Raw genomic sequence first — 20,381 nt, 5'->3', positions numbered from 1 at the left:
CGAATTTATTTGGCAAAGTTTTGAGACATTCATCATAACATTTAAATGGTTCTTTAACTAACCTTTTATTTCAAAGACTCAAGCAAATTTCTACGAACAGCGAGTAACAAGTACCTTTTATGTAAGTAAATGTTAAAGATACATTCATCAGAGACGAATTAGAGAAGTTTTGAAATATTTGAGTTGTTATAACGATATTCATTGGATTAATTTAATTATGAATAAACTAGCTTACCGCCCGCGGCTTCACCCGCTTTGTCTAAAACCTAATAAATTATAGGTATACTAAAACCTTCCTCTTGAATCACTCTATTTAAAAAAAACCGCATCAATCCGTTGCGTAGTTTTAAAGATTTAAGCATACAAAGGGACATAGGGACAGAGAAAGCGACTTTGTTTTATACTATGTAGTGATTACAAAAGTTGTGATCCAGCGTAGAAGGGATTATTAGATGGTACAGAATGTAGTATTTCAATTTATCAACGTGATATTTATTTAGAACCATATCTCGTTAAATTATTAACGTTTATTAGGAAAGACGTAAAAAAGGGCAAGAATTAAAAAAGAAATAGCGATAGAAGTGTTACAAATAATTTTTAAGACTTTGTTTATGTAATTCATAATTAAGTTTATTCGTTATAATTACATTACTTATATAATATTAAATAACAGATGTTAAATAGTTTTAAAGCATTCTTCGTTCTGCGAGACACTAACACCACAAAATTCTTAACAGTAACTATTACTATAAAAGTACCTGAATAATATAAAAATCGATACCAAATTGAAAGCTGCATAACCCAGTTAACTATATTATCATGAAAGAAATTTAATCTTTCCATGTTTCTATGTTACACACACCAGACCATTCAAACGTTGTATGAACTTACTTCGAAAATCCGGCGCAATACAATTTATTCAAAAGCCAATGTACCTATATTAGAATTGGAACGAAAAGGCTACTGGTAAAATGATTATGTTCTTTAGATAAGGAAACCTTTATATTTTAGAAAGAAAGAAAGAAAGAAAGAAAGCATTTATTTCTACACACACAAGCACACAACAATAAACATTACAAATGAGTATGAGGAATATTTAAAGAAAAAAAAAAGAAAACAATAAAGTAAAATAAAATAATAATAAAACCATCAAATTAATGTGTGGTTGCGTGCGCCAAAAAAGGATGCCACTCAGGATACCTGAGGCATAATGCCTCAGCACTGATTTTCAGTGACACCCTTCCGACATCCAGATTGTCAGCTGCTTTTCAAGATAGATACAATTATAGATAATAATATATTAAATAAACTTTGTGGATACAGACAGATAATTAAATAAGGTCACCATAGCTGCTTACATAAAATACCATTACTAATATGTACTATTACTTACATAAAATGTATTATTATAAATAACCTACATCAAAAACCTTTAATTAAAACATAATAAATTAAATTTTATTTTATTAAAAGTTAGTAAAAAGAATTTATCTCTAATCCAAATTGGGTCCCATTATGAGTGTATTTCATGTTTTATTTAATACTAGCTGTTGCCCGCGACTTCGTCCGCGATTAGGTCGTTTTTCGTCATTCGTCGTTTAAAAAAAATACGTGACACTTTATTTTAAAATTTTCTTAATTAGGTATTGTCTCTTATAAAATTTAACTACATTAAAATTGAACACTCTGATAACAAAATCTTAAAATCTGAAGAAAACATGAATGTGGTTTAAATTCTACATTACTTAGTATCAAATAATAATCTAAATTAAATGTAGTTTAATTTGTAGTTTAACAGTTTGAGCACACCATTATAGAATATGTACCTAAGTATTAAATTACGTTAGTTTACATAGTAACTTTACTAAAAACACGATGACTATCTTTCGCGCTCGATACCACAAACTAAGCATGTTTGTGGTACGTGGCCCGCGTCACTTGACCCCCCGCGAGTTCCCCTCCGTTGCTATGCGAAAATACATTCGTCGCCCTACTGTAGGAAAAATTGTAATACTGTGGCCTGGGCGTTATACGCGTCCAGGGAGTTCCTGAGTGCCGATATCACCATCTTGAGGAAAAGCTTCTAATGTCGATTTAAAACTGCATACATACGAATTTACCTGTTCTAAAATTGTGAAATGAGTTCAGTTTTAAATTTGAGAAATATTGATTTCTTGTATTCCACTATTCGTTGTAGTCGAATACAAAATATATTTAAACAAACTTAGGTTGGCCTTCAGGCAAAAGGGATCCTATCAAATGGTAAACTTGACCTTGTATCTTAAAAGTAAGCATGAACGGATCTTCTGATAATTATTGAGCACCAAAGGATCATTTGAAACGCACTACTATAAGAGCGAATATTGTCTAATAACAGTTTACATTGCACCACAGAATACATAATAGTAGCTAAACGCTAATTGCACAGTATGTTCCTCTAAAAGTAGTGATTTCAAAGGTTCCGGTGTATCTTCAAACGAAAGCCGACTCGCCTTACTACACTTTAAAGCATTACAAAAAGAACATACTACGTTAATATCGCCTATACAGAAGATGATCTGTAATCAATTGTGAGGTTATAAGCAAACCCACTTTTATATTTGTCAGACCACACCACCGAATTCGTAGATTGTTTACCTCAAGACATTAAGACTATGACGAAATCTGTCTGCAGTAAGACGGGCCTCTCGCTATTCGTACGTTTCCAGAGACCGAATAGTTTCAATTCTTAATCTTTCATTAAACAAACTTATTAATCGTTCTTGTCTCATATAATTGTAATATTCGCGTCCCTACTCTAGTCATTGCTTATGCTCATGTTCATCTTATTATGATGCACCCTATCATTTGTCAAACGGTCTTCATATTGAGTAAGTAAAGTTTTTAATTGTGAAAAAATGTATTATGATTTACACTACATATTAACACTCTTTTATCATTTAACATAAAATATAAGTCTGTGAGTGTGTAAAAATAAATCCAGCTAATTACACATTAAACTTATGTTTATAATTTGGTATACGACATGAAAATATATTAATTGTCAAGAAATAATAATACAGATAAATACTGAACATAAGTATAATAGATATTAAGTAGTATTAGTTAAAATATACTTTGACTACTTTGACTGTAAGTTAAAGTTTATTTTTACTAACAACATGTAAATGAAGAAGAAATAATAATTACCAACGTACTAACCTTTTCTATAATACTTAACACGGCACATTTTTCAAATTATCTTGCTCAACTCTACTAAAAAATTTGAGGGTTTTGTCGGAACTTTAATATGTAAAAACTATGATATATCTAAACTACAATACAACTTGCATGCGGAAATGCTCATTACAATTGTGAATCTAAAGAACATACTGTTTCTAACAACATACTGTTCAATTTTATTGAGCTGATGAATATCTTTTGCCTGGAAGAAATCACCGTCGCCTAACAAATATAATGTGTTTTCTTATAAAACCGTTACATAATTTATTTTATCTACTTAAATAATGAAAATGATATATTTATAAAATATAAAACATATTATGTAAAATGATTAAAAATAAATAAATGAAGCAACTACGATTCAAAGAAAACATCTTTTTCAGTGTGAAAATGCTCTAAGCAATCCTGGATTATGAACTGTATATCATGTACCTACTCTGATCCCAGTACGGTCGGTACGTCGATAGCCATAACGATAAATATTATAATCAGATAACCGCAAAGTCAAAAAAAAATAAAATTTTGACTTTGCGGTTATCTGATAACTTAAAACATTACTTGTAAAGTTGTGAGTGCAAAATTTACGTTTCATTTGGCAATAACATTTTTTTCGGTACTAAAACGTAGTAGTTTGATATGTGGTTGGCTGCCCCTCCTCTCCTTCCTGAAAAATATCCTCCAAAATTTCCCGAGATACTTCCAATGATTGAACCATTGGACGTTGGACATTAACTTCAGTCAAAAATTGACGAAGCGGATGATTACTAATTTCCACTTAATCCTCGCTGCTACTGTCTTTATCATCAAATCATCAATTTTCAAGTGGTGTAGTAAAAATATCAGCAGAAATCGTCTTCCAAAGGCGATATAATTTTATTAGCATTAAATCTGTAAATAAAAAAATCAAAAGTTAACTGTAAATCTATAAAAAAAGCTACTTACAAATAAAATTTTATCAAAAACTTCTGTTCCCAATGCACCTCAAAATAATAAAAGAATCATTCATTTCATTTCATTTAACAACTTACCAACAAACAACAACAACTTACCTTTTGTGGGAACGCATGATGGTGAAAATTCACAAAACACGAAGATTGCATTTGATATTTTTGGTTTTATGGCATTCAATTGCTTTATAAATATCACTACATAGTATAAAAAAGTCGCTTTCTGTGTCCCTATGTCCCTATGTCCCTTTGTATGCTTAAATCTTTAAACTTCGCAACAGATTTTGATGCGGTTTTTTTAATAGATAGACTAATTCAAGAGGAAGGTTTTAGTACATAATTTATTAGGTTTTAGACAAAGCGGACGAAGCCGCGGGCGGTAAGCTAGTAAATTTATAAAACACGAAGATTTTTAAAATTGTAACTAATGAACACAACAATATATTATTATACTCTTTGGAACACAATCATTAGATTAACTGTAGATAATGGTGTCTATTTTTACTTAAAATAATAAACATCTACCCTCACTTTAAAAAATGTAGTTTATTATTTACACGAAATATATCTTATAGGGAACGGAAGATATGGGTTAAAGAGTTAAATAAATAAATAACATAATTAAGTATATTTAAATTATTAATTTTTAACATTGTGTTCAGTAGTGTTAACATGTAAATTGATTTGATTTTTACGAAATCTCATAGATGGCGCTGTTACAAAATTAACATTATACAACTTACATAAGCTATGTTTCTCTTCCCAAGTTACTTAAGTGGCATAATTTTTTATAGTGTCAATCTAGATATTGTCAAACAACATTTATATATGCGTCATTTGATTATTAATTTCCAATAGTTAACGTGTAAATTGATTTGATTTTTATAACATTTAATAGATGGCGCTGTTTCTAATTTGTCTTTATACTACTAAATTCATTAAACTGTTTCTCTGCCCAAATTACGTAAATGACATAGTTTTTATTTTGTAAAGCTAGATAATAGCATGGCTTACTCGAAACCAACATTTAAACATGAGTCTTTAGATTGTACGCTGTCGTAATACACGGAATACGTAAGAAAAATAAAGGTTCACAGCTCCTCCCCCGTAGGTGATAGCTTAATAATATGTAGCCTATAGCCTCACCCGTCCTGTTAGTAATATTCATGCAAAATTTGAAGTAAATCTATGCAGTACTTTTCGAGATTAGCTCGGACAAACATACAGACAAACAGACAAACAGACAAACAGACAAACAGACAAACAGACAAAAATTCTAAAAACTATGTTTTTGGCTTCTATATCGATTATAGATCACGGCCCAGGTATTCTTTTAAAAAAATATTCAATGTACAGTTTTGACTTTCCTACGATTTTATTATATGTATAGACATGAATATTTAAAAAATATCAGAACACAATTCTAGCTCATGTTTTATTGAAAATAATTTGACAGCTTTCATCCAAATTATTTTTTTACTAGCTATAGACTTAAGCTATACACAATAGAATTTTTAAGTAATAAGGAAGTATTTCATACTTTCTGGTAGAGAGTATGAAATACTTCCTTATTATCTGCTTAAAAACGAGCGGAGCCGGGTCGTGCGGCTAGTTACGAAACCGCAATCAAAATGTGTCACAGGGAAACCCAATGACAGATTCCAATATATCTTTGCTACAATTCCGGGATACATATAAATAACTATACTACGTTAACGTGAGTGAAGCTGAGAACCTTCGCAAATCGTGTATATTTTAGTCGGGAAATAATAATAATAGTTTCCAATAGTCCCCAAATACCGGCCCATTTAACATCCCACTCCATAGCCCAGTTTAGTTTGTTTATCCATATTCCAAAATAGTCCTACATCGGCCGCGGACTGCCTAGGACTGTATCTCTATAGTGCAGTCATGGGCAGGCTGCGGCTGGTGTCCCACAACACAGTAAAGTTCTCTAAAGGGCCTCTGCGTGTTGGATCCGTGTCCCCACGTAAGCCTTCCAAAGGACCGGGTACCGTCCTTCTGGTGGTACCCGAGTATTATGGATTGAGATACACATAATAATAATATTTGTCCTTTTTAGGAAGATATGTAGAAATGCATTATGACCTGAAAAACCGGTATTATATTTATAAAAACTTTAGTTGTTTATGTAGATATTGTGGTAAAAGCTGCAGTTTTTTGAAGATGTTTAGTACCTATGTAGGACGTCGGAAAACGTGCTTAGTGAATTTGAAATTTATAAAGAATAGAAAAAATTCGAATAAACCTTTTAAATTTAAAAAACTCACCATTGAACTATACCTATCTTTCTTTCACAAATCAGTTAAAAAAGTTAACCTAGTACGTATTAATATTAATTCCTCAGATAGTGAATTTGTAGTAAATCTTGTAACGTAAAATGGTAAGTTACGTGACAAGCCGTCAAAGTTTCAAAGTAATTAAACAGTTGGGAACTCGAGAAAACGGAGTCATTCCTACTAGTTATAACGGAGGAAGTATGGTGATATACATGTCACTTGATATATTATTTAAACTTATATTTATAAAAGCTGAAGAGTTTGTTTGTTTGACCGTGTTAATCTCAGGAACAACAGGTCTCTGTCCACTTATCGAGGAAGGCTATTGCTACCACGCTAAGACCTATTGGAGCGGAAAAATGCGGGTAAAACCGCGGGGCACAGCTTGTTATTAGATATATTGGTTTTCATGAACTTAATTTGTTACAAGTCTATAATAGACATAACAGAGAGAATTTAGAACACAAGTTAACACAAGATAATTAATGACATAGGAATTTTATAAACATACTAGCTTACCGCCTGCGGCTTCGCCCGCTTTCTCTAAAACGATTTGAGATTTTAACTATCCTATCTCTCAAGTTGGATCGAACTGCACATGGTGTGCGAACTTTATTATAATCGGTTAAGTGGTTTAGGAGTCCATTGAGGACAAACATTGTGACACGAGATTTATATAATTATAATTAAGATAAGATTAAGATTTATGACATACTAAGAAACGATTGACGAATTCGCATGCCATTAAGCCATTTTTTATTTTCAAACAAATTTTTATTCAAACTATAAAATGTTATAAAAATAGCAGAATTTAATTTAGATCCGGTTCGGTTAAACGATGCTATATGAAATTGGAAATATAGATAAAAAATATGGATTATAACAAAATATTTCATTCATATTTATGAGCTTTATTTCCTTATATAATGCGTTAGAGATTTGATTTTATAACTTTAAAAATATAGAATTACTAGCTGCGCCCTGCGGTATCACCCGCTTGGCTTCGCTCCTGTTGGTCTTAATGTGATGATATATGTATAACTAGTCAGGTCATAAGTTCTGTCATCATGTTAGATTTTCTTATTTTCAATGTTTACCGCAAATTTCTTTTTCACTTGCGATTTTTGATTATTTGACGCGTTCAAAAATAACACATTTTATTAGAATAACGTATTTGTTACAAAGTAGTGGACGCAAAAAGAAGACATAGTCGCTGTTCTCGCTCTGCATCTTAGCGGTTACGCAACAAGAGAAATTTTCAGTTTGCTTTAAAATTTACAAATAACACAGATATTTTTTTATTGCACTATAAAACGACTTAAGTAAGATTCAAGAGTAGAAGATAGGAATATAAGTGGTCTTTGTCGTACGATTTGGACGACGGCAGTGATAAATGCAGTAAAGGTGCGAAAAAGGAAAAATCCGGTCCGAAATCGAAAACAGTTAGCACTGCAGATGGCCCTTAGCAGTACCACAGTTAAAAAGGTGTTGAACGAGGACCTAGAACTATGGGCTTATTGTAGAAAAACATCGCATCTTCTTAACACACGCCTGAAGAAATTAAGACTGGATAAATTTCGCACTTTACATAAACGATACGCGAGAAAAATGTATCGAAAAATCCTGTTTTCAGATGAAAAATTTTTTACAGTGGAGGAGTGCTGCAACAAACAGAATATCAAAGTGTATACCCACAGTAATGAAGAAGCTTGTCAACGTGAATCTTGAGTCCAACGCGGCCATCACCCCTTATCAGTAATGGTTTTCCGGGGAGTGTCTTATTTTAGCCTAACAGAGGTGTTTTTCTGTGAAAAGGGTGTGAAAATATGTTCCAATGTTTACCAAAATACGGTCCTGACAAACCTCGTAAAACCTCCTTCTCAGAACATGTTAGAAAATCACCACTGGGTATACCAGCAGGACTCAGCACCTGCCCACAAAGCCAAGAGTATCCAAAACTGGCTAGCCGCCCGTCAGATTGACATCATTCGCCATGAAGATTGGTCATCTTCTAGCCCGGACCTGAATCCTCCGGGTTATAAAATCTGGTAATATTTAGAGGAGAGAACCTGCGCTAAATCCCACCCAAATTTGGAGTCACCCAAAGCATCCACTATTAAAGTAGCTGCTGAAATAAACATGGACATGGTGCGTGCTGCGATAGATGACTGGCCGCGGAGGTTGAGAGCTTGTATCGCAAAACATGGATGCCATTTTGAATAATTTTTATACGAAATAATTAAGTAATATGTAAGCTTTATTGCCACATATAAAACAATAAATATATAAAAGTAACTCTTTTATTTATTTAATAAAACATATGTGACAGAACTTATGACCAGACGGTATATTGTAGCCTCCTTCGAAAAATGGGCTATCTAACATCTATAAAGAATTTTTCAAATCGGAACAGTAGTTTCTGAGATTACCGCGTTCAAACAAACAAACATAGGTAGTCTTTAGCTTTATAATAAGTATTGATTATGGTCTAAAAATTACAATTTATTTGTAAAAATGATCGAACAATTCTTGTTGTGTTTAAAAATTGCTTAAACATTTTTAGAATCAAAAGAACCGACGTTGTTTTAATTTTAATTGTATTTGTACACTAAACAGAGAGGACGCCTGTTAACATTTTCACTAAAAATGCTTGATGAGTTGGTAAAATAACTTAATTTTCTCTAGTTTTAAACTCTATCTTCCATACTTCAAAAACTGCAAAGCAAACCTCAGAGCGTGGAGAAGCCGCTTATTTCAGAGACAACTCAGTCATTGTCACAAAGTCTACGTGAAACTCTAAAGGCATGTTTATTAACCTTTTTTTAAGCTATTGCATAGCTTCTATCGCGGGCTTTGAGCGCAGGGACCGAATCGAGAAATTCCGTAACGAAAAAACCTCACGCTCGCCACTCCGACGGGCGGAGGTGTGGCTTGAATTGAAGGCATAGCATGCAATAGCTTTACCGCGGCAGTCCCCGAGTGTCACACGTCGTTTTTTTTTTAATGGGGAAATCTTGCATAGATACCCACGACCCCGGGGGAAGGAGCCGTGGGTTATGTCGTATGGGAGACATGCATAGAGTTTATATATATCATATTGTGTACAGGCCGGCGCATTCTTTTTCATAATCAGAGCGCATTCTAAATTTCAATTTCAACATTAGAATTCTGATTGGTTTTGTTTTTGGTCGATTTTTGTATAAATACGGATATTGAGTGCAAAATAAAATCATTACGATCAGTATCGTCTTTGAGTTCACAACCCCTCTACATACTAAAACCTTCCTTTAGAATCACTGTCCATAAAAATAACCATCAAAATCTGTTGCTTAGTTTTGAATATTTAAGCATAGGATGGACTGACGGCAACTGCGACTTTTATACATAAATACATAGATGATAATTATTAGGTAAGGGTCATAGGATTTTTTTCTTCGAGTAGATTAATATATACAATAAAAATTAAAAATGAATCGCCAAATGCGTTGATAAGCGTGTTGCTAACTCGAGAACGGCTGAATCGATTTCATTAATTCTTTTTTATAATATTCCTTGATGGTTCTTATGGAGAGAAAACGTAAACATGTACCACGGGCGAAGCCGGGGCGGACCGCTAGTAAGCTATATATGTAGATTAATATACAGTACAACAGTACAGAGTTGATATGTAGATTGATGTTCTAATAGCCATTACGCTCTGCTGGAATGTTCCTATTCATATATATTGATTCAATAATGACAGACTGTCTGTCTGTCTATGCAATATACCTTAACCAATCAAGACAATCAAGCAAATATATTGATTTTCCATTAATTCCTTAGGCAATATGTCTGGAGATAAGACGTATTAGTATATGATCAATCAGATTAACTTTATTAAACATATTAAGATTTCATTATAAGAATATGGGCTAAATTACTGTTCAAAGCTCTTAAAATAAATTCTTTCTGTAGTTAGTTACTAGCAGCCGATACTAACATTGTTACTACTTACTATATTAAAACTTTCTTAACCTTATAACAATAAGCTCATTAGTTTTTACTCATAAAATATTTTGTATCAAACTCACATTCTTGTCCGGATCATCTATTTGGTATGCAATAAAAATAGTATTTACTATAATAAATATGAGTATGGACATACAGCTGATCATTTTGTATCTATATTTTAAAACACAGGCTATATTACTTGCAAATTCGACGATATTATATCCCATAAGCTGTTCTTAGCTTTACTATCGATTACTATTTGCCCTAAACTTTTCCCTGACCTTTGGTTTTACAAAATAGACTATATTTAACGAATACGACTCCTGAAAGACATACAAGATCGTAATTACAGTCGTATTCGTTTTACTCATTACAAATTGTTGTACAAAATATATGGCCAAGATTATTATTTTTAACCTACTTCAAAAAAAGGAGGAGGTTATCAATTCGGCCGGTATGTTTTTTTATGTATGTACACCGATTACTCCGAGGTTTCTGAACCGATTTACGTGATTCTTTTTTTGTTCGATGCGGGATGGGGTCGAATTGGTCCCATAAAATTTTTATTCGGATAGTTTTTATTTTATGAGCATTTTTGTCTGTATTTGTAAATGTTGCAAGTGCAAGTTTGAAGTCGGTTGTTTTTTTTTTAACGTAGTTATTGACTTGTTTCATTTGTTTTTATTGTCAACCAATCATAGGTAGGCTCAAAACACTGCACAGGTCTATTCACACACAAGTTACGGTCTATCTGTACAAAGGACTCAGATGTAGCGTAGCGTGTGTGTGCCTTAACACAATGTATCGAATATAATAATATTAATATTGTTACCTGGTTCAATTCCTGAATATCAAGTTACGTAGTAATCCATCAATCATTTCTGAAGAAAATAAAGGCAACTAATATATTCTTTTAAGGCTGTTCTGGCTGTTATATCTGGTTTTTATGTAGTTTATTTTGTGTTGGAGTTTTCAAATTAATCTCTGTTTAGACGCTCTACGTAGAGTTTGCAACGTCTATAATAATAAATTGTAACTTAAAATTATTACTTGTTAATAATAAAATCATCTTTTAAATTATGAGAAAACCGTAAGTTCAGTTATCCGTGTTTTGATATAACCTTACTAACTATATATAAGGCAGATATAATATCGATAGAGTTTTGGTTTAATATTTATTTATTCGTATAATAACTTTCCGTAAACTGTCAAAAGTTGTAGAGCGAATTGGTCGAATCGTGGTCGAATCCAATAAAATGTTACCTCTCTTTGATGGCCCTCATCACAATGGGCAGCGTTGGCCCAACGTTGCATCTATAGGAATGATTTATGAAATGAATCTAGATACTAATATTATAAAGCTGACGAGTTTGTTTGTTTGAACGTGTTAATCTCAGGAACTACTGGTCTGATTTGAAAAATTCTTTCAATGCTAGATAGCCCATTTATCGAGAAAGGCTATAATAGGCTATATGTTGGTATATCATCACGCTAACCCCAACAGGAGCCAAGCAATGCGGGTGAAACCGCGGAGCACACCTAGTTTATAAATCCAAAAGTGTGTAAGTCTCTTTGTTTGTTGCTCCTTCACTCCAAAACTGCTGAACCGCTTTTCTAATTGTAAATGTAATGTAAGTGTAACTTGGACATAGGGTATTTTTCATCCCGAAATTCCAACAGGAACGGGAATTATGCGGGCTTTCCTTTGACTACGCGGGCCGAGCTGCGGGTGAAAAGTTTGATAAATAAAAACAAGTTTTTATATAAAGGGGAAACATTGGTATTTTTATTCCTATATCCTTCTCCATCAGGAAGTTATTTTTCCTGACTCGAATAGGCTATATTTTATTTGGTTTTTATTCCAGGTCAGCCCGGATGGAACTGAGTTAGAATTAGAAATATGTATACATTTACACACTATGCGTACACTCTAAACAAACACACATATTCGGACATTTCCTTTGTAATAGTATTAAGTTGTGAAGGCAAATAAATATTTTTTATTTTTATTTATTTTTTATTCAGGGACGAGAGATAATATTGAAAAATATATAAGACCATTATGATAATATTATTATCTTCATAAATATCAAAGGTAAATCTGAAATATTTAAAGAGGTAGGTACCTACGGGTAAAAGTCATTGACCTTACTAAAATCAAGCAAGGAATGTGAACTGTAATATCAAAGAAATTTTTAAAATAACCTAATATGAATATTTTGCTAGAGAATAGAGATAAAATGTATGATTTTTTATGAAGATTGTAGCATTATTCTAATTTAAGGGTCCCAACAAAAATGTTATATTATTTGTCATTCGATTTTTTAGTACATTATATTTCTATTAAAAAAAAATATACAATATACAGTTTTCAACAACGTTATATTGAAATTTGTAAAACCTGTTCAAATATGTTTTTGTAAGACTTGGCAACCCTACTTCTGTGTTTGTGTGTGTGTGTGTTCGAAAGTTTGTGAGGATGTGTGTGTGGGTGTGATTGTTACTCTTTCACGCAAATACGAACCGATTACAATGAAATTAAGCACACATATAGAGGGTAACTTGAATTAACGCACAGGATAGGTTTTATCCCGGAAATCCCACGGGAACGGGAACTATGCGGGCTTTTCTTTGAAAGCGGGCGAAGCCGCAGGCGGAAAGCTAGTAATAAAATAATTAAGAAAATAATCTACAAATCGATATCAAACCCACGCGACGGATGAAGAGCAAAGTTAACACCAAAGGATAATGAATTTTCAGCTAAACGCTAAGTTTATCATAAAAATAGCTAAGCTTTTTAATATAAAAATTGTTAAACACTTTTTTCGTAAGATTCACCGTTGCCGAGATATTAATCGTTCAGAAACTTGAAGCTAATTTTATCTAATGTTTAAAAGCGCTCACACTTATCAATGGAGGAGAATTACAATAAAGAGAAACTTTTTTGAAAATTTAAATACAAATTTATATCAATACTTTTTTTCAAATTGAACAGATTATAATGAATTTAAACCAGTAATTACCAATCCGCGCGGCCAGCTATACTTTTTTGAAAATTTAAATACAAATTTTTGTCAATACTTTTTTTCAAATTGAACAGATTATAATGAATTTAAACCAGTAGGTAATTACCAATCTATAATATACATAAGCTAGCGGTGCGCCCCGACTTTGCCCGTGGTACATATTTCGCAATAAAAGGTAGCCTATGTTCTTTCTCAGGGTCTAAAGATTGTCTGTGCAAAATTTCATCAAAATCGGTTGAGAGGTTTAAACGGGAAAGCGTAACAGACAGACAGAGCTACTTTCGCATTTATAATATTAGTAAAAAAAAATGGCATTAAACAAAGAAACAAAGCCTACAAAATTCTATCTTTAGTTATTGAAAGATATCTTCTATATATTCATTCATTCAACTATCCTCACTCTAAATTTATATTAAGAAAACAGTTTATATGCAAGAGCAGTTCAATTCTAATCACTCCCACAATCCTATGGGACGTAAAACACGATTAGAGAAAGATAAGACGCAGAGACCGACATCTTTAAGTCATCGACGAAATGGACCTGTCTGGATATAGTGGAAATTCCAATCCTTATCATTTTTTATCTTAATTATTTATATGTACACTAGCTTTCAAAGAAAAACCCGCATAGTTCGCATTCCCGTGGGATTCCCGGAATAAAACCTATCCAATGTCCCGGGGTAAAAAGTAGCCTATGTCCTTTCTCGGGTAACAAAATATCTCTATACCAAATTTCATGCAAATTGGTTCAGTAGTTAAGGCGTGATTGATGAGTAACATACAGACAGACAGAGTTACTTTCGCATTTATAATATAAGTATGGATGCGGAAGTGTATTTGTTCGTCTTTTTTTCATACCGAAATATGTGATTTTATAGTATGATTTTTGTATCTGGAGATAGTTGGGAGACATTGGGAGATAAGAGTGGAATGTAGGCTTTATACCAAGATGAAACACCTCATTCCCATGAGTATTTTCTTTACCACACGGGCAAAGTTGTACAAAACAGCTTATATCTTACACTAGCTGTGCTCCGCGGTTTCACCCGTATTGCTCCGCTTATGTTGGTCTTAGCGTGATGATATATAACCTATAACCTTCCTCGATAAATGGGCTATCTAACACCGAAATAATTTTTCAAATCTGACCAGTAGTAGTAGTTCCTGAGATTAGCGCGTTCAAGCAAACAAACTCTTCAGCTTTATAATATTAGTATAGATAATAAATAATATAATACTCTGTAGTTTATTATACAGTATGTATAATTTTTATATGCATTATAATCTAAATACCCTTAAGCTCCAGTAACCATAGATCGAATGCCCGGCGAAATTAAGAGCCTTCATTTATAATGAACCCTCGATCTACCGAATACTGGCTAAAGTGAATAGAATCGTATTAACATTGTATGCCCTTGGTGAGATAGATTATAAAAATACGTTTACAAAGAGGAAAACTTTGTTTGTTTGATTGTAATGAATAGGCTCATAAACTACTGGACCGATTTTAAAAATTCTTTCGTCATTCGAAAGCTACATTATCTACGAGTAATATAGGCTAGGTTTTATCCCGGAAATCCCACGGGAACGGGAACTATGCGGGTTTTTCTTTGAAAACGCGGGCGAAGCCGCAGGCGGAAAGCTAGTATATGTGTTAGTGTGCAGTTAAATTAATAATAACGGGACGTAAAAAAAACGTCTGGCTTTTAATTTTGAATAGTTTAATAGTCAATTAAGGCGAAATTTCTTGATATCAGAAATAATATCTACGTAATAAGATTCGAAGGCAACAACAATATGATTAAAGACTTATTCATCACTACATAGGGACCCTATGTCCCTATGTCCCTTTGTATGTTTAAATCTTTAAAACTACACAACGGATTTTGATGCGGTTTTTTTTAAATAGAGTGATTCAAGAGGAAGGTTTTATTATATAATTTATTATGTTTTAGACAAAGCGGGCGAAGCCGCGGGCGGTAAGCTAGTATAGCATAAAAATAACGAACTAAAAGTAACTCTAGAATAACTACATTCATAGGAAGTATATAAATAAATTTAAATTTAAATCTAAAAGCTAGTTAATCATAGTTTATTCAAACAAATGAAACATTAAACATTTCATTATCAAATGACACGTGCTAAAACTGCAATTAAAACAACGCAAAGCGAAATAAAGATAAAAATAACCTTGCTAAAGTAAATAAATATCATGAAAGCGATTAGCTTTAAGTTATAGCACGTGTATCATTGCAAAACTGTTTGTCCAAAGACTAAGGGTGCTTTTCCACAAGAGATGTACTATGCTATGCTGTGAAACTATGAGAGCGTTTTCACTGATGCTAAGCTTTGTAGCGTTGAGAGTATGAAGTGCTATGACGACTGATGCAAAGGATCTATGCGATGTATCGATTGGCACGCGCTGTGCACAATGCACATACTATACCACTTATAGTGGTCATCCGTAGCAAGCCTCCTTCCATATAAACACATCATCATCAGCCCATATACGTTCCCACTGCTGGGATACGGACCTCCTATACAGTAGTGGCCATCCACCACGCTGGCCAAGTGCGGGTTGGCGGATGACACATATCGTCGAACTTTTGATTCTTCGACATGTCGTTTTCCTCACGATATAAAAAATTTATCTAAGTGTAATCCGTTTCCACCAGCACCTGTGCTAAGCTATATGCAGCGATTAATAATGGTGGATAATGAAAGAAAGAAAAGAAAGAAAGAAAGAAAGAAACATTTATTTATCAAGGACAGCACAACACACACACGTACATCGATAATAATGGTCGATATTAACCGCATCCACAGCACATAGCATAAGCTATTCCACGTGTATCACAGGAAAACCGTTCTCTAAAGACTAATTATAAATGAACGAAAAACACTTTTGTTTCTAACAGATTTCTGTGACGGTGAACTTTTGATCTCTGTGACGGTCTATTTCGGTACGTTTAAAACGATAGTGAAAAGAGTTTTTACTTTTTCTGACAAAAACACGGTATTGAAACAGAATTTACGGCAAGGTATAAAGAAAATAAGAAACACACAAACACAGGTTTAAATCATAAGCCTTTTTTAATGTTAAAATTCGCAATAGGCATGACGACAGTATCCATAAATGATCGTATTAGTGTTTTTACGGGAAAATGTATAATAAATAAAATAAATATAGTGACATAAAAATCTTAAAAACATTAAGATTAATGAGATTATCAATAAAATAAAACATTGAAATTCTGCAGTTGGCCATTTTGACTAAAACACGCGTGACGTCACGCTTAAGTAAATAACTCACGTCAGATGTATTTTGTTGTTATGAATATGTTGAGAATATGCATTTTTATTTATTTTCTATTGTTTCACGTATGTTTTATCGACTCAGAACAGAAATATAATTGCGAATTCACGAATACGTGGTTTCGGGGTTCTCCTCGCCAACTTTATACAATCATTTCTTATTATTTTCTCGCTTGAAATAATTACTAACACATTTTTGAGCATTATTTTTATGTGGATTCACACTGCAATACTGCACACCACTTATAAACTTTGAAATTCGTTTCTATAACACATATTAAATAAAAATTTCTTTAATTTTCTTCGCAATGCGTACAAATAATTACGTATTTACTAAACAGTGACGTCACGCCTACGCCATGACACCTGCGAGCTGTTTTGGCACAGTTAATAAATATTTTTTTTTAAAAATGACTTATATCTTCGTTAAATTTAAGTATATTACAGAAATATAGGGTTTTTCTTGTATAGTAAACGTATACACACATTATGGAAGAGGATTTCAAAATCTTTCGTCATGCCTATTATTTCATCGAGAAAGCCGTAAACTTTTATACACTTCAATAAACTTTCATCATTCATATGTCACTCACGAGTAGGGTTTTATCTATCTTTAAACGTAATCCTGTATTGGCAATGATGTTCTAAATAAATAAATATAAAATCATCTTATATGCTATGCACAGGATCGTTATAATATTTTAATCATATTCGGTAGTTGTATTCGTTGCCATTATCTTACAATTCACTAGTTAGATAGTAAATTACGCTTGTTATATCAACGTTCGCCCTAGTCATTCAATTAAATGTTGTCATTCAATGAACGCGTTAATTCAATCAAATACTGCGACATATAAACAGCAACACATGATATCGAATTTAAACCGAGCCATCCTGTCAACGCCTGCAGTCAATTGACCAGTTAATGCATAAAGCTATGTCCGCCCACGACCGCCTACGTACACCTACCGATATTTCATTATTCGATACTACAATATGTCCAAACAAGTTGCTAATTCATTCTGTAGATCCTTCGGAATATGTAAAAAAATTAGCAACATATCTATACGATAATAAACGTTATAGAATGACGTGTTGAGAGTAGAGCACAAACATAAAACGCTTCGCGAAATGAATGGCGTGCAATATCACTACATAGTATAAAACAAAGTCACTTTCTCTGTCCCTATGTCCCTATATCCCTTTGTATGCTTAAATCTTTCAAACTACGCAACGGATTTTGATGCGCTTTTTTTAATAGATAGAGAGATTCAAGAGGAAGGTTTTAGTATATAATTTATTAGGTTTAAGTCAAAGCGGGCGAAGCCGCGGGCGGTAAGCTAGTCTTTCATAATACTTTCTTCAGATGGTATAGAATAAGCAATAAGGCTTGTCTAAACAGAAGGAGCAGCACCGCGATTCAATAATATAGAATTCAATCAATAGTTAAATCGAGATAATTGTGCTGTCATTTTCCCTGTTGGCTTAGGAAAAAGATACACGTAATTTTCACGTCCACACTGACCCAGCTGCGCAGCAATTACGTAAGGCTGCTTGCTCTATGGGATTCTACTTAATAATTATTTCAACAGTAGAAAATAGTTCCTGAGCGACACAGCCTTAATTGTATTGAGTTTTATGCAGGGTTAATGAGTGCGATGCCGTGATGAGAAACTAGCATATATAATAAATCATCAGTTATAATTAAAAAGACGTGTGGCACTCGGGGACTGCCGCGGTAAAGCTATTGCATAGCATGCCTTCAAGCCACACCTCCGTGCCCCTCGGAGTGGGGAGCGTGAGGTTTTTCCGTTACGGAACTTCTGGATTCGGTTCCCGCGCTCAATGCCCGCGATAGAAGCTATGCAATAGCTTAAAAATTATAAGCATAACTATGACAGGCCCTAATTTATTTATTACTACACATATTTACCTCATTTGGCGTGCAAACAAAATTTAATTCAGCTCCGCGTAAACTGCAATCAGTCATTACTTTATTATGAAAATCAAGTACAATGTAATTACGCAGATAATTTTATAAATAAAAATTCACACATTATACACATTTAATCTATAAGTACTAATATTATAAAGCTGAACATTTTTGTTTTTCATTTATCAAGGAAGGCTATATATCATTACGCTAAGACCAACAGGAGCGGAGCAATGCGGATGAAACTGCGGGGAGCAGCTACTCTATACTAATATTATAAGCTCTAATTTGGCTCGTTGCACATTGGCTACAATCGTACATAACAGGTCGAGAGTTTTTTGTTGTCGTAAATGGCTTCACATCAAATGTCCATCATATTACGTCTGGTGCTCCGCAAGGATCCCATTTGGCACCAATCCTTTTCAACATTTATGTAAATGATCTACCCCATTGTTTGTATTTCTCTGAGGCTTTTTTATATGCAGATGATCTTAAATTTGCCAAAAAAATCGATAAACCAAGTGATACCTGCCTTCTACAAGAAGATCTTAATCGGCTTGTTCAATGGTGTGCACTCAATGATATGCAGTTGAACCCCAAAAAATGTTACCATATGAAATTTTCTAGAAAGAACTCTTCAGTGCATTCAAAGTATTACATTGGAAACCAGGTAGTGCAGGAGGTAGACACAATCAGGGACCTCGGTGTCCTGTTTGATAAATCCCTGACCTTTCTACCTCATATTGAGAATGTAACAAAAAAAAGCTTCCCAAATGCTAGGGTTCATATTACGAAATACAAAAAATTTTAGTTTGGTCCGAACTAAAATTATTTTATACAACTGCTTGGTACGAAGCGCCTTAGAATACTGTAGTTCCGTTTGGAGACCCCACTATGCTACTCACATGCTAAGACTAGAAAGGGTACAAAAAAGATTCCTATGGCACTTAGCTTTTTCTGAAGGGAAGCTGAGACAACTACCCACATATAAAACACGCTTAAACCATTTTAAAATACGTGCTTTGCATATACGTTACAAAATTATTGATGCATCGTTTCTATACAAACTTCTAAGAAATAAAATTGACTGCCCCAGTTTATTGAGCCAAATCAGATTTCGCGTGCCATATAGATATCCTCGATAAGACAAAAAACTGTCGTACACTTGAATAATTCAAGGGTAAAAACTCACTAGGGCTGCCAGATAATATTATCTCGTTAAGGTCTAGTGGGAAAAGTCACATCAGCGCAAGATGTCTACTTAGAGCGGCAGCGGAGGAGTGTCTTTAGGGCACCAACGGTGGCGTTCACAGGCCAAGTTAGCAGGCTTATTGCGCACCCATCAACACGCACTGGACCAGCGCGATGGGTTATTATTTGTCCAAACCTCTTCCCTTATAAAATACATATTAGAATACAAAATTATGAAAAGTAAACCTAAAAATACGCCCCAAGTCCCTGGCGGTAGTCGTGGGTGTACTGCTGATGACAGTAGGCAGGCACGCCCCGGTCCAAGGGGTGGTAAGAATCTCCAGGTGGGTAATCTAAACTGTCCGACGACCCAGGCTAGCAAAAAGGATATACAGAAACTTAGTATTTTAACTTATAACGTTAGAACTTTAAGAACAGAAGAAAGACTTGTTGAGTT

At 33.6% G+C, this 20,381-nt stretch overlaps 1 protein-coding gene across 1 annotated transcript in view; it reads right to left on the bottom strand.

Annotated features, from left to right (window-relative positions):
• Nucleotides 1-20,381, bottom strand: part of LOC123698740 (adipokinetic hormone/corazonin-related peptide receptor variant I-like) — a 96,631-nt gene that overhangs the window by 54,866 nt on the left and 21,384 nt on the right. The gene's annotated exons all lie outside the window — the stretch shown is intronic.

The sequence above is a fragment of the Colias croceus genome, chromosome 16, assembly GCF_905220415.1.
Source record: "Colias croceus chromosome 16, ilColCroc2.1".
NCBI classification, from domain to species: domain Eukaryota; kingdom Metazoa; phylum Arthropoda; class Insecta; order Lepidoptera; family Pieridae; genus Colias; species Colias croceus.
This window is presented reverse-complemented; position numbering and strand designations above follow the sequence as displayed.